Here is a 14,158-nt window from a genome sequence, read left to right as displayed (position 1 = left end):
ATTTCAAGGATATTTTTCTCTAAAGCGCACAATGGTAAAATGCTGAAAAAGTCCGCATTCCACTTAATACTTATTAAGCATGTTACCAAAAACAACAGTGGAAGATAATGCTCTCTTTATGCCGGTATTAATGTAGAAACAAACTACAATTAAGCAAAACATAACCGCCTCAGAACGTTTAAACTTGCATTATGGGTGCCATCAAAAACCGCTTAACTTATAGAATCATCATCAACAGTAGCTAATGGAATCATTCGAGCAGCTATGCGTATCAATATTTGCAGTGAAAATTGTAGTAATGAAACTTAATCGCTCCGTCAATTAGGAGATGGGGACCAAATTGACAATTATAATTAATAACATTGCCTTGAACGTGAAGTGTATGCCGTTTGCCTACGTCCCATCACTCTCAGTAATTGCTCTTTAGACTCAAGCCAAATTGGACACCTTCTTATATCAAAACTGGACAAGAATATTTACTGTCTTAGATATTCTTTATTACGTTTTAAATATTGTTTCTCAGTGTTACAAATACTTAAATAAACTTCTAAAAGACCGTCCGTAAAACTACTAACGTACTCGTACATAGACATACGAGTAGGAAAATCGCTAATTTGGAAAGTAATTTTTTTTCCTAAACGAATAGTGATTAATAAAATAAGATTATAAATATTGTGATTGTAATGAACTGAAAGTAACATAACATGTTGTAAAAAGCAGATAGACGTTGGAAAACAATTGACTCTAGAGAATAACAGTGGCAACCCATATTCCAGACATTGGATTAAGTGCAAGTTTGGTACTAGGCTCATTTAGCTAAGTCTAGCTTAAACTTTTCTCTTTAGCAATATTAATTCACATTTTACATCAAAGTTGATTTAAAACCGGAGTAAATATCGCTCGTCAGCTAAGTTTCCCCGGCCCTTTGTCAACCTGTAATACAATACCGATGTTAACAAAGAGCTGAAGTTTGTGTAAAGCTATTAAAAGTTGAGGTGAAAAGTTGATCTGGAGGGAAAGAGAGCCATCAAAGTGAAGAAACAAGAATACGCGACAGTTAAAAAAGAAAATACTAAATAATTCTCAACTGTTACGTCCAATATAAGAGTAACAAATATGTAGTAACTCAAGAGGAATAAAAACGTAACAAAAAATATACTTAGTAGGTTTTAGTAGCACAAGCTAAGACAGTTCTTTCTTTTACTGTTCTTTTTACATCGCTACTTATCATAGAACATTTCATTTTATTTACGAATACAAATACAGCTCGTTTACTTATTATCGGCATGGATACAGAATCGTTCTCCCATAATATCAACCTGTGAAATTGCCCTATCATTTTAGTATATTTTCGTATGGATACAAAACTTATTTCCATGAATTTCCGTCATGGTCCTATGAAATACTAATCACGGGTATCCCTGGTCCCCTGATCAGTTGGTATTGATATGAAAATGGTTACCTCTACTTTCCTTACCCTATTCCCATGAATTATTCAACGTGACCAGTGATTTGTCTTCATTGAATACAAGATAACTAATGAGGCATTCATTTCATCAATTGAAAGTGATAGTGATTAATACTGAGTTAGCTTGCTATCTTTATTTAATATCCGGCTGCTCTTTTGCATTTATTCAATCAGGGGTTTCATCAGCCTTTATTATAATTCTTTAGACTTAAATCTCTTGATATTGAGCAGACGTACCGGTTTATATTCTTTGCACCGTTTTTGGTCATTTAAAATTTTTAACTAACTTTAAAGCATTATGAAATTACAAAACTTTTGTATTTTCATAGTGTATCTTTATATTAATCTCCTGTTGCAACTATTTATGAAATAATTTTAATTTTACAGTAATTTTAATGGTAAGTAAATCAACTTTAAGTGGCCAAAAATAGTAGTGGTTACAAAGGGGGTTACCCTTGATAATCTTTGTATTATTCCATCTATTGATGTATTGTTTGTCTTTTTAGCACGCACAGTCTTTGTTCTTGCAATCTAATTGTTATGATCTGATACGAAGAAACGAATATCTATTACGATAATCATTCTGTTTTCTTATACCACCTACTTATACTGTTTAGACCTTAATGATGTTATGCTCCTACTGTTGTGATTCCTTGTAGAACTGCGCAGTATATGTTTGCATTGTGTTTTATTTGTTTCACGATGTACAGGATGTTTACAAATACTGTACTCATCGAATACTTAAACTTTAATTCGACTAAACAATTTTGATGCGTGAATTTCTGTAAAATGACGACATTATTTGCCGCATTTTTGCGACCACTACGTTATTTTGAAGAATAATACAACAAATGCAATAAAAATAATATGTAATAATCTTTCTGTTTGTTGCATTTATTCTAGATGACGGTATAATTTTGCTTCACTATCTAACTAAATAATTATTTACTATTCCTATTCCGTACTAACAAAGACCGTACTCAACGCTAGATAATGAATAAACACAATTAATTACATTTCAAAGCATCTGTAACTTGGTGTTCATCGAATTGCCTTGACCCTTGCGGAATTCGAACCCGCAGACTCTAATTTAGCAATATACCAGCTGCCGGGAAGTTTCCATAAGTTTTGAGGGTATACTACTCATTCATCTTCTTATAGCTAAAGCATCAATTTTAAGGTTAATAGTTAAAATTTTATTATTTAACACGTGAACAGTTCTAGTTGTTGGATTTAAAAAAGAATACCTTTGTAATACACTAAAACGCCAAATCAATCGTCTCATACATCATCAACAAAAGCATAACCTTTCTTCTGGTGCAGTCGGGTAAAGAGTGTTAAAGTTGAAAAATTTAACTTCTAATTAGTTATTATTATTAGTTAGTAAATAATTATTTTATCTAAGTACATACACTAATATTATAATAAAGAGGAAAGATTTTTTATTAAAATAGGAAACTGCTGGTGCTGGACTGATTTCAAAAAGTCTTTCACCATTAAAATCCTTCCTACAGTATATCTGACGAATATAGGCGTCACAGACTTCCCCGGGTCAGCTAATTACTAAAACTATTAAGGGAATACATATTTTGAATAAAACATGAGCAAATAGCAAAAACCCTTTTCCCTGACAGCAAATTTATTTAGGCTGAGTTGCACCACCTAACTTTGACCGTAACTATAACCGATGTATTTTGTATGGAGTTTGACAGATTTTTGACGTTTGTTAAAGTCAAAGTAAGATGGTGCAACTCAGCCTTAGTTGCAAACTTAAAAGAGCAAAACACGTAACAAGTATTCAAAACTGTATAAGAAATGAGATTTCACTTGGGTATTCACTTTTACCTGTATCTGGCTAGTTATTTTTCCGCTCTATTAAACATCTTCAAAGCGACTAGACATGATACTTGTTCAACTCATTAACTACCACTGTATCAATGTTTATAACGGAATTATAATATTTATAATGTCGTATGATAATCGACTGATTGATTTTGTAGGATTAATAAGGACTATGGAGTTAAGGTAAATGCGTCGTTTTGAAACATTTATCTAGGTTTGGAAAAACCCATTTTGCTTGTGATACGATTGCATTAACAATTTTATAATATAAACAATTGTATAATCGATAATTTAGCTCATTAGTGAACTCTATGTAAATAAATTACTCCAATTCAAACTGGGGGGAATCACATTGGGATTTTTATTGTTTGTATTTAAAAATTTTACATTCCAATCAGGACTTTTGGGACCAAATTTTTAGAAATAGATCCAAATGTTGGTTTTGGATTAGAAACAAACAATATTTAAATTAGTGATTATGCAATGCATAGTAGTCTTCAAAACACTTGAAAAAGCGAAGTTTTTCATATTTAAATTCAAATCAACGCTCTACCTCAACAATAATAAATAATAGATTGACAAATCTGTTTTATTTTCACCTATCACTCTTAAAACAAAAGAATTAGATTTTAATAAGCAAACGGCCGATTTAAATATTGCTAATGGTAGGGATGGTGGAAAACCTAAACCCAGTACTTTTATTGATCCAAATTTTTCCCCATTGAGGTACAAACCTTTGTTTTGTATTAGACACAAACAATATTCAAATTAGTTTTTCATCTTTAAATTGATATCAACGCTCTACCTCAACAATAATAAATAATGGATTGAAAAATCTGATTTATTTTCACCTCTCGTTCATAGATTTTAATAAGCAAACAGCCGATTTAAATATTATAGTTATAAAAAAAAAAAAAAAAATTTATACAAATTCATACGAAATGAGACATTCAATTAGAAAGAGACACAAAAAATTTTGCTATCATAAAAAAATACAAAATTTTGGAATTTCAACAATAGCAAAACGTGTAAAACGTCTTGATAATTGTAATTTTATCAGTCCGAAGAGCGTTCTAGAGACCTTCAAAGTGTTCAGCTGTGCACTACTGCGAGGCGATAATGATAATTAAGCTACAATTAGTGTAATTGACCGTTTTTTAAGAAGTCTGGATTTCAAATTGCCTGATTTTTGATGCGATTTTACGAGTGTGATGATACCTTTTTTCTCATAATGCTTTGGTCAGTGCATATGCACTAAAATACAATGGTTAGGTAACGTGAGGAATGTTTATGTTACCACGTTTGTTGTCAAGTACACTACATTGAACGAGTAGGTATTTCTTTCTACTGAACAATATTGACTGTTTACATTACTGATCGACTTCAAATGATCGATAATACGCTTTTAAAGCATACAATGTTAATGACATTATGTTATTATCTTGTTATGAGATTGCTTTACTCAATGCTCGGGTTGCCAACCTTTTCGGTTATTACGCGAAAAGATTACATTTTTATGACAAAAAATATATTACACGTTAATCTGTCGAGATGGAAATTTAATAATATTAGTATGAGATGGGTTGCTGCACATGCCAAGAATCTAAATATTACGTTATGCGACACGTACCTAGCTAGGGAGAAGAGTAAACTCAGACCATACAATAGGCATAAAGGTTCGCGTTATAAATGCTTTAACATACACACAACAGAACACAGATCGTCGGTAGCTATGTACACTGCTTGTATGTGTATCGCGCACATACGACGTATGCGCAATACACACACGCGCGGCCGTCAATAAGACCACGTCAAAGTTTGTTTGTATTTTTACAATTCTTCAAGTTTTACGTCTCAAACACAGCGTGATACCTCTCGTGGTATCCTCTACTGGACAATCAACACGCCTTTTAAAGTTTACATCAAAGAAATGACAGAACAAGTGGAAAAACGGACAGCGAGTATCGTAAATCAACCGGGGTCATACTTACAGATAACGTTTCTCGGATTCAACGGTCGAAGTTAACTGCACAAAATGTTATCCGTCAACAAAAACACAAGAGACGTGATGCAGGCGTGCATACACTGAGGCCGTTAACCCGGCTCCGGCGGGCTGCGTTTCGAAAACTTCGCGGTGAAGCGTTTAGAGAATATTCAAAAATAGACCGACAGAGTCGTATAAACGCGCGACAGTGCACGTACAAACGATGGCACGGTGTACTCCACGATACGGCTCGAAATTCGAAGCGAGAGTGACGCGCGACAATCGAATCCGCCCGAAATTGAGTTGAAAAGTTTCCAGTGCACAAAGTTGGGATCGCGAGTCGGGGCTCGGCGCGACAGGGACGCGGCAGCCTCGCAGCGCTCGGAACACGACTGGCGGCTGGCGGCCCGTGGCGCCGCGCCGCGCGCCGCGCCTCGCGACAGGAACACCCACACACGCGCGCCGCGAACTCGCGCTCGCGAGCCCACCACGCACACCAACACCCTCGCTAACTGATAAACAGCATAAAAACACAACACCCCGCGACTGCACACATCGTTTTCCTGTTGCATTAGATACAGAAGCAGAAACGGGTGATTACGGAACTCGCACACGATTCAGAAGAACTCGACTTGACACATACTGCAGGAATCTAGATAATGGGCGAGCAGTTGCAAATTGCCTTTTAATCTGTTTCGCGCTTCGGGCGATCCTTTAGTTCGCAGTTTCAAACGCGTCTTATCAAAACACTTCCAGTCATGAGCAAGAGCGAACATAAACATCTAGAATACATGCGAGAAATGGAATGGTAGCGTTTGTAGAGTTAGAAAACGCAGACGCTACACACCCACGTAGTGTGAAACCATATTATGACACAGACAGGAATACAATAATTTTATCAACAGCAGACGCGATAGGAGACGGACACAAGTAATGAATGAACTTACAGAAGCCAACAAAACAACAGCGCACAAATAGAAGTCACTCACACAAGAGCAACGTTGTTCGATAATGATTAAGAGCAGTTGGTTTTATTACAAAAGCCCTAATGAAATGATAAGGAACTGATTTCGCAGTTACACAATTGTGATTGCCTACGTGTGATAATATAGTTGTGATTCGATCATTATAACTAGGTAGAGTGATGTTGATATTTCGTAATGAATAAAAGTCCATGTGACGGTCGAACTTTGACCATAGAAACTAAAGTATCAACAACTGTTGCTTTGTCTTCTGATTACTTTTCGTGTAGACACCAGGATGAATATTTACCGTCTAATCTTAAAATACTCACATATGTGAAACCGTTTATTTTTTCGAGTCGTGTGGAAATTACCTGAAACCAAACATGATAATTTAGCGTTCATTTTTCACTCGCAGTTTTTATTGTTTCATAAACAATAACAGAATCACAGTACACTTCAAAGTTTTGGGAGAATTCCTTAGATCTTGGATAGTCATTTGTTTGTAGTGACGTCACTGATCCCTGACATGCATTCGTCCAGTTTATTCGTGAAACTTTCCACAGCTTTCAAATAAAATGTTGAAGAAAGGTTTATTGAGCCCTTGGGAATTCTGACGACTCCTGCTAGGATACTAACAAACAGACTTTTGTGTTTTTGTAATTTTATTTCGCTTTTATTCTTTCTCTATTAAATACGAGTCACTATCCTTTGACTTACTTAATATTTGTTTTGTTTATGTTGGTCTATTCTGATTTTCAAAGATATGTAAAACAGTAAATTTATATTCCTATCATACTTTGGAAACCTGCCTACTGATCTATTAGGTAAAGCATTAACTCCGCCAATGGTAAGTACTAAATTTTCATTGTGCAATAAAGTTTTAATAAATTCAAGAGTGTTGTAAATAGTCAAAACGTGATCCTTGAAAATCTTCGGAAGCGCCATCCAGTGTCTAAGCTAAGCTTGTACTATAACTATCGGGTAATCCGATATCATACCACATAGAAACATGCAGAACAATACAAACGTACGTCTGTGTGCTACAAACGTTTCTATTGTTTGTGCGAAATAACCAAAATTTTCATTTTCTAAAACCCCATGTATACTGTCTTCAAATTATTTTTAAATGACAGGGTTCAAAGAGTGCACATTCAAAAACGTAAAGTTATCTGACACTTATTTCAACACGTGCAGTATAAACGATATTTTAGTAAAATAAACGATAATATTTTATACAGCATACTATATTGAAATAGACTATTGTCATCAACATTCAAATATTTACATCCATTCCAGCTATGAAAAGATTTGTCTGGACATCCATTTACCGTGTCCCAAGCAGGAGGATACAATAACCTTCGATCAAACTTATACTCCTACACACGTTCCAACAAAAAGAAAAAGGCATTTGGCGGGCCCCTATTTTTAGAATCCGCGAAACTCACATGGCCCTTTTCATAGAACTCTCAAAACGAACACTAATCGTGTAGGATGTGGGCGTTACATTGCTGGTGTCAGACTTTACGAGCCAGTTGACATGGCTGGCGTGTCAACTTCAGACAGTCAAGTTGAGTCAAGTCTGCAACGCCCTATCCAGAGTGAAAACCACCAAAGTTTGTAACTTTTACTGCATCGCCTGTCCCTCCTGAGAACCAAACCAAAAACCTTTTGAACCAACTTCTAAACTTTGAGTGTTCATTTACTTACTTCCATCATTATTTACTCCAAGTAATGTTAATGCTGACCAACTATTCTGCCTCGAAAAATTTTAAGCCTAATATTTGACTAGCTTTCTCATTGACATGCAATTAACCTTACATTAAAATTAATGTTTCAAATACTTATGCTATTTATAAGTGGTGTATAGAGCCTCAAGCAAAATAGCTCTTGCTTTTAAGGCTAGTCAACAGAGAGAAAATTCGCATTGCATGGCGATAACGTGGGCGTTTTTTCATTAGCTGGCAGGTATGGCTCAGCAAAGATGAACTTGGAAGTGTAGAAAATTTATATGTACCCGCTATTCCCTGGCGATGATGGTGGCCAAGTTTCAGGCATATAATTTGACCTGTCTGATGGTAGTCACCAACGGTAAAAACAACTTAGTGGCTGATATAAAGTAGGTACGTAAATTTAACAATACCATCATTGGGAATTTGGGACGTATCGCACTGCTGAGCTGCATTATCTTGATAACTATTGCTTTCATCACTTAGAAAGAACTACCGATACTTAAACACAAAATTATGCCTCTTTCTACGGACAGTGAACAAACTGTTTTCAATCCGTGATTGGGCAATTTCGTAGAGGTCTATCATAGCTGGAGAATGTCATTATAAAATGTATTCTTGCTCTTCCAGACATCTCAAATCTGATTATACACAAAAAGGGTGTATTTGAAAGAAGTGGGTTCCAAATTCTTTGTACCTGCTACATATCAAGTTGGGCCAGATGTCAAAGCAAATGTATTCATTCAGGATCGCTTCCGCCTCGATTCTCTGTAGAGCACGGTAGCTAGAACCATTATCGATTCATAATGATTCTAGCTACGACTACATTAGGAATAAGGACAATATAAAAATGTAAACGGTAGGATCGCTCTACCATTGTACAAAAAGGGTGTAATTTGATACATTTTATTGTGTTTGCTTCCAAATAATCAATGTTACACATTACAGAACGAAGCTGAAAACTCGATCGGATTCAAGCTCCAGCACTGATTGAGGCTTTTGATTGGTTGACCTTCAATATTTAGGCCAACCATGTCAGGAATTAGATTTGGTTAGGTATCAAATTATGTATTCATTCATTTAACCTTTCTACAGAATACCAGCGTTCTAGTTATAGATTCTAACCTAGCGCATGACACATGCTGGGTGATTGCCCTTCTGGTTCAAAATTAAAAACAAGCATAAGTAAACATCTGTTTTTCTGATTATTTTGGACTTAATAAACAATTTTTCTTTCTCTCATTCCAGATTTTTCATCAGTGGTGCTTGTTTGCTAAGCTTGCGATCAGTGGTGGTCAATGGAAAAACCACTGTTGAACCCCTGTCATTTACTCCAGATTATGTCTCCCGCATAACAAAAGATACGGTCCCACTTCATCATTCTTCATTGTGCTTTAAGTCTTATATTGACGACTATTTGACATTCACGAAGTGTAATTTTAACGCGAAACATTTGGAGCAGCCAAATGTACGCGGTCGGAAAACTAACACATTGATCAAATCATGGAGCAACACCTGTTTGGAGTTGACATGTTTAAATTAACCTGAAGTCTTTCCAAAACGATGTGACCCGACGTTTCTTGAAGCAAGATTAATAAATACTTACATATTTCATATTATTATCATGTACCACCTTGCATGTAAACTTATCAGCAAAGTGGTCAAATATCTTTTCGAAATAACAGTCGAAGCAGCTACTCATTCATTACTGCACTATGATCAGACTCTACACATTTGTTACAAAATAGCATCTATTAGAATTACATAAGATACAGATCCGAATATCGTTCTATGCTTGCTGTTTACTATAATAAAGACTAGTAAATGTCTTAAAAAAATATGTTGGCTAATGTGATAGATAGTTCTACGTAAACGTAAACGTCTACTATGGAACAACAAAACCGATGTTTTTGTTGAAACTTTTTTCTTTCTTTACCTCAGTAGCAGCTAGGTACGAATACCTATTCAATACAATAGGGTTAGGAGAATCCTAACGAATTTACGACTAGGGAACCTAGACTTCTGGAATTGAAAGAAATAGGATTGGTTAACTATTTTATTTTGCTTTGAACTGTGAATAACTTCTAATAAAAACTTTGCTAACCATTTCTTTACTAGTTTTTTTCCAATACACGAAAAGTTTAATTTTGCAGAAAAAACATCGAATATTTTTCGAAATCAGGCGCATACATAAAGGACAATGACCAAAAGTGGTCCAAATGTTCACCACTAATGAGACCTATATTGGCTTATAGTCCATTAAATAGAGATTCAATTTCAGTATGGGACGAAAAAAAAATAAGCTGTCAGTAAAAAGTTATGACTGTTTGAAAAATTGTAGTAGTTTACGCGCTAATCTCAGGAACTACTACTGGTCCGATTTGAAAAATTATTTTTGTTATGGATAGCCCATATTTTATCAAGGATGGTTTTAATAACATCACCCTACAACTTACAAAGTAAAGACAAATGTTGTAAAAATGGGAAATATTATTCAAACTATTTTCACGCATACAAAGTCGTAGGCACAGCTAGTATAATATTTAATAAAATTCATCTATAACCCCGCGCCACATGCGACATGACATAACATGCGTAGATTAGTCCAAAATGTGCAATGGATAGAATGATATCAAGAACATTTTTCGGATGAAAAGGTAAAAAACAGACTTTTCATTCAGTCATAACTTTTTACTGACAGCATATTTTTGACTGCGGTTTGGTTATAATGAATCAGTATTTAGTAGACTATTTTACTACATAGGTCTCGTTAGTGGTGGACATTTGGACCACACTCCATACATTTTTGGTCATTGTCCTTAACCACATCAATTCCAATCTATACTTATTACATAAATAAAAGAGATATTTTAAATTGAAACTCTACTGGTCTTTTATTTCCCACCGGATAATATAGTTCGTCTCTTAAACTGATTTTTGAACACGATTTTAAATAAACACACATTTTAGTATCAAAGAAATAATCTACAGCGGAAAATTTTTAAATGATTCTCATCAGATTGTACGTAACAAAAGCGTGTCCCAAGACAAAGCATTCAAAGGCGCGAATGGTTGAGACCAAAGCCTTTATTTTAGTTCACAGTGATTTTTTCAACAAATATTTCCATTAAAACGAGCGAACAAAGTCATTGAACTAAAGCACAATGCAAAAGATTTTCATAAGACTACAGGAATATGATTAAATACAAAAAATATGTTTTAATAAGTGGCCAAAATGGAGCTCCTAACAGTTATTAGTTGAGCAAACTTATGCAGTTATTCCTTGAATATTTCGTTCATAGTTGAGTCAAAACAATAATAATATGTTCTTGTTCAATTCACCTTGGATATGAAGTTCACTCCTAATATTTTCTTTATAGTAAGAGCTATATTGTATGGTCTAAATCTCCTTCTATTAGCCACGAGTGGTATGATTGTGGAGTGGACAAAGTCTTTTTCCTACTGTACCTATGTATTACGAGCAGAGTCCATACCAGCTTGCTGCATTAAACTTTAGTGTAACTTCCAATTCCAAATCCACAGCCGCATAGCAACCTATGCCAATTCTCAATTTACTCGTACCAAAAAGTAAAAGATTCTAATGGTAGGGGAGACTGAGGAGAGTTGTGACATTGTCGATTATTGGCGATCTATTAACCATCAGCGAAGTGTGCTCTCAGTGGCGAAAAAGCACAAGTCCATCGCCATCAACATAAGAAGAAGAAGAACTATCAGCTCGCAACAGCGCGCATTTGTTACCTCGAGACTTGAACTAAAAAATGTACTCTGTTACGAGCTCGCTAGTAGTTAATAAGTTCCAAAAAATCGACAAAGTCACAACTCTCCTCGGTCTCCCCTATTGATCTAATAAGGTCAAGTGAAAAGGCTAAGCCGGGGAAGAAAACAACGTGCTACAAGCTAAGTGGCATAGGTTTAACTCCTGGCAAGAAACCGACTCCACAATCAGGCTTTATCGAGTTAGGAATGTAGGTCATAGTGTTTTTACAGTTCAACTGCAGTGCCGATCTGCCAAGAAAGCTGCATGAGAAACAAACGGCCTGTAGACAATGCATTATCGCTTGTCTGAAGCGATTCCATTTCTACAGACTTTAGCAGCGACTGTAACGCTCAGCCAAACTTCTCTTTTCTGTAAGTAGGCTTTTAAAGCACTTTTACATTTTCCAATTGTATATTCTTCTTTGCATTAACCCTGCCACTACTTCGGGACAATAATGTGAGCCAGTGCTGAGAAGAAGCAGCACAAAAAAACCTAGTCACTATGGTCCACCACCTCTTTTCACAACATTATCATATGGACTGGTAAATGAGAAATTTCAATATTCATTTTAAACAATTTATCTAATTACTTCATAATAGTCCTTTTTCATTTTAGAACAATCAGACAGCTTTCGACAAAGGACGGGGATTTGAATAACATTTTGTTAGACCCGAAATATTATATTATGTACTACTACTATACATCTCCAAACTTGATCGAGTGGCTTATTTCACTCACCCAAAGAAGTTTTCTACTAACAATTCGTTTATCGATTGAAACTTTGTCTAGACCCTCCAGTTTCATTGTTGGCATTGGTTAGCATCATTTATCATGCGCCCCCAGAGTCAGAGCGCTCGGTACCGATCTGTATCTAAAGTGTATGAGATACATTCGGACTTGAATAAAAATAAAGGTGGAAAGGAAATTTATTCATAGAGAACTCTTCGGGAACAACGGTAGTGTCTGTGCTTTTGAAATCTGTGGAAGATATTATTATGAATAATGTCTCTCAGTTCGCTAAAGCTAAGTGCTTACAGACGGATTGCGCTACATCTTCGAATGCTATGATTTTTAAGTTTTAACAGAAGTAGAAGAGAAAAGAAGCCTTTCCGCAGAGGCTGAAAATAAACTCTCTTATTAACAACTACACACATTGTTTCGTTTCAAAAAAATATTTTAAGTAACGAGTAGTTCTGTCTAATCTTTTTCTTCTATCGCGTGGCTTGTAACAATAAACTAAAGTCCCAGCTCTGGTGTCTAGCTAATAAACCGCCATATGTCCGACATTACTCAATCGGACCTTCATATGCCCTCCGAAGGAAGCATGGAATATTATTTCTTTTTCAGACTAACATTCTTGCAATGTTAGCAAACTGGGAACAAGTCCTAAGTAAAAAATGAGATTTTACATTAAGTGTTGTTCCTGGAAATCGAACCAAAAACTTCCAAGTGGAGATCCTCGCTCTCTTTGCACTTGACTACGAAGGCGCCAACCTTCTTCAAAGTATGCGCCCATTTTTGTTACATATCTAGTTAAAAGAATCCAATGATTACTATGTAGGCCTTTCTCGGTGTTCAGGGCACTTATACACGTCCGGGATCACATCACCAATCCGGGACAGCATATCGCCTGAAAAGAAGTGGCGGAAGAAACTCAGTCATCTTTGTCAGCCATACATAAATATCCATGCTTTCATTGATTCTCAAAATGCGGTTCATTTCCAAAGAAAACCCTAATCTATATCACAACGGGGACCGCCGCGCCGGGAGATAAATAAGCCTAATTTGTTTAGGCGATATTATTTGCAAGGCGTCTTTTTCAGCCTCTTGTAAGACGACCGACCATTACTCATTTCGGACCCTTGTTAAATCTTTCTACTGGCACTCGGAATTTATTAGGGCATTGAATGTCAATTAGCGTTACACGATATGAAGTTGGATTAATCTTTGGGTTAGGAAACTAGCTTAGGGTAGATTTGACCAAAACAGAGTAAATATATCTCAGAAAAATCGTCAGTTTTGACATAATTCCCATACTGAAACTGTCAATGTGCCAGTTATACCAGGAGTTATTCTCGGATAAAAGTTTGGTCGAATCGGGCCTTAATACATATTTTAAGTGCTTTACGTCAGATCTATCTCAGTAAACACAGGCTTGGTAACTTTTTCTTAGCTTTCTAACCCACCTGTTTTTGTTTTCGTCAGTTTCAAAAACATTGAAATAATTCCGAATCCTTGAACTTTTAAGTTTAGCGAAGTTAACTGTACCTATTTTGTTGCTATATTTACTGAAAAATGAAACAATATTTTGCACGTTGTCACTGATCTCACCTACTAGAAATGGAATAATCTACACTCTACATTCAAAATTGAAGGAAACGATCTTAGTGGCAG

The 14,158-nt window shown here is 35.6% G+C and overlaps 1 protein-coding gene across 1 annotated transcript in view; it reads right to left on the bottom strand.

Annotated features, from left to right (window-relative positions):
• Window positions 1-5,671, bottom strand: part of LOC135078847 (dual 3',5'-cyclic-AMP and -GMP phosphodiesterase 11-like) — a 246,710-nt gene extending 241,039 nt beyond the window's left edge. Inside the window, exon 1 of the mRNA XM_063973411.1 lies at window positions 5,302-5,671. The gene's annotated coding sequence lies outside the window, so the exon portion shown is untranslated. The remainder of the gene's footprint in view (window positions 1-5,301) is intronic.
• Between the last annotated feature and the right edge of the window lie 8,487 nt (window positions 5,672-14,158).

Source organism: Ostrinia nubilalis, chromosome 15 (genome assembly GCF_963855985.1).
Source record: "Ostrinia nubilalis chromosome 15, ilOstNubi1.1, whole genome shotgun sequence".
Classification (NCBI taxonomy): Eukaryota; Metazoa; Arthropoda; class Insecta; order Lepidoptera; family Crambidae; genus Ostrinia; species Ostrinia nubilalis.
Note: the sequence above shows the minus strand (reverse complement) of the source record. Positions and strands in the feature narration are given on the sequence as shown.